The sequence below is a fragment of the Argentina silus genome (assembly GCF_951799395.1).
Source record: "Argentina silus genome assembly, chromosome: 7".
NCBI classification, from domain to species: Eukaryota; Metazoa; Chordata; class Actinopteri; order Argentiniformes; family Argentinidae; genus Argentina; species Argentina silus.
The window spans coordinates 17,062,753-17,065,252 of NC_139661.1; the positions used below are offsets into that span (position 1 = coordinate 17,062,753).

The following is a 2,500-nucleotide window of genomic DNA, read 5'->3' on the forward strand; positions in this document are numbered from 1 at the left end:
TGCATAATAAATGCCTAAATCCTCAAGGTCTCTTGATTAAACCCTATTTATGTTCATTAGTGTTTTCTGGCATGCTCTTAATGGATGCCACATAGCAGAAATGTCACTGCCTTCATTTGAACGTTCCTCTCCCCTCAAGTCAATTAATTTGTTTTGTTGCATAAACTTCAGCTCAGAACAGAAAAGTGTTCTTCTTTAATTCCGGAGAAGAGACGGTAACGTATTCAACAAGCAGCCTCACGGCGCTGGCCCGGGTGAGCAACTAGGTCACTTGTATTTGTTTGTGGCTAATCAATGTTCTTGGATGCCGCTCTCTTTGGGAGCTCATTACCTGTCTATTAAACAGGGAGGGAACTGTCTGTTCTGGCTGAATCATTCCTGTCGCACAGACACGGCCCCCAGCGGCCTTGCTGTTACTCTGGGGGGGGGGGGGGGGGGGGGTTTAGCTAAATCCTCTCGGACTGAGGACCTCCAGAGGAATCACAGTGTTTTCCCCTAGTAGGGAGAGTCATAATCAAAGGATTGGGAACCAAAGCCATGTCTTAGAGACGGCTGGTTTAGCATTTCATCTAAACCAGTGGATTCACTCAATGGTATCACAGTACACAGTAGGCTGTACTGTTCTTTGATTGGCCGGAATGGTATTTCTGCATTGATTGAGGCCTCACAGGCAAGCGTGATGAGCGACATCAGCTGTTGACATGACATCATTTCTACATTCATTAGACCCATGGAGGTTGACTTTATAGTTCCTCTGTCACTTGTCACACCAGGACACCACATATCACCACAGACCCTGGTGACACACTTAGCAGACGGATGTCGAAAGTGACGAAAGTGACAAATAGCAGAGACATTCTCACAAGGACCGGTCTGAAAGAGCAACGATGTCGATGTCCACGACCGACCTCCATACCAGGGGAGGCTGGTGGAGGTAGGAATCGGAGGACGGGCTCATGGTAATGCACGGAATGGGATGATGCGTTTGATACCATTCCTGATTCCATCCCATGCATCACAATGAACCCGTCCTCCGATTTCTACCTCCACCAGCCTCCCTTGCTACATGAGACACCGTACACCTTTACCTAAAATCTTTTTCCAATGTTCGCTTATCGGTGTGCTACTGGAAACAACACTCAAGAGTCAACGCTTTATAGTCATACCATCAAAGTTGTTAGGAATCTTCAGAAGTCCCTCAGAAGTCGTGAATCTTGAGGATAGTCTCCCTCATCCTCACAGTAGCAGGTGTATAAGTGAATATTGGAATAAGCTTTTCAGTAAAGCTTTTCATGTTTAGCAGCAGGTGACAACCCTCTAACATCATCATTAATCAGACTGAGTATAGACGAGAGGACCCTTCAGAGAACACTGTGTGGTTGAAAGGGTTCACACATTTTCCACTATCGCTGCCAATGCAACAAACTGGATATCAGCGCTTGTGGCTCAATATAGAAGTGTATTCAGTGTGTGATAAAGTTATCTACAATCTCTTTAATGACCGTAGGGTCCAGTGGAGGCTGGTGGAGGTGGACATCGGAGGAGGGCCAGCCTCCCCTGATGTAGTCGTATCTCTCCTCGGCTTTGATATACAGTACATTCACACACTGTACTGAGAACAGAGAGAGGATTCTGGGAAAACTCTGTGGAGATAGGAGTTAAGCGTCCTTCTATCTCATCAAAGCAGGGCTTCAAAGTCAACTCAGAACACCCTTCATCACACACTCACACACTATCTATCTCTCTCATACACACGCACACACAGACACACACATACACACACATACAAGTGTGTATAAGCACACGCACACACACACACACACACACACACACACACACACACAGAAAACACACTCACTCAAGGACTCAACTAGTGCAGTGGCTTAAGGGATCAATATTGTACAAGTGTGCTAACTGCCAATGCCTTCAGAAAGCTATGGGCCGTGAAATAGAGGGAGGCTATTCTAAACTCACACTGACTAGCAAGCATGGAGATCAGGAGAGTTATGCCGACAGATCTGAAGTCTCAAGTATCTGGGAAGGAACTGGCACTCTAAAGCAAGATTTACAAAACCAAATGGGGAGTGTAGGAGGAGGAGGAGGAGGAGAGGAGGAAGAAGAAGAGGTGGAGGAGAAGAGGAGGAAGAAGAGGAGGAAGAGGAGAAGAGGAGGAAGAGGAGAAGGAGGACTGGGGTCGAGGAAGAGGAGGAGGAGGAGGAGAGGAGGAAGAAGAAGAGGAGGAGGAGGAGAGGAGGAAGAAGAAGAGGAGGAGGAGAAGAGGAGGAAGAAGAGGAGGAGGAGGAGAGGAGGAGGGAGAAGAGGAGGAGAAGGAGAAGAGGAAGAAGAAGAGGAGAAGGACTGGGGTAGGAGGAGGGAGAAGAGGAGGACTGGTGTAAGAGGAGGGAGAAGAGGACTGGGGGAGGGGGAGGAGGAGAATAAGGAAGACTAGGAGGAGAAGGAGGAGGAGACGTGGTAGAGGTAGACTGGGGGAGGACTGGAG

At 47.9% G+C, this 2,500-nt stretch overlaps 1 protein-coding gene across 1 annotated transcript in view; it reads right to left on the minus strand.

Annotated features, from left to right (window-relative positions):
- The window catches only part of adgrv1 (adhesion G protein-coupled receptor V1), a gene marked incomplete at its 5' end in the record, with an annotated part of 124,596 nt that overhangs the window by 11,369 nt on the left and 110,727 nt on the right, over positions 1–2,500 (minus strand). The window lies entirely within an intron of this gene.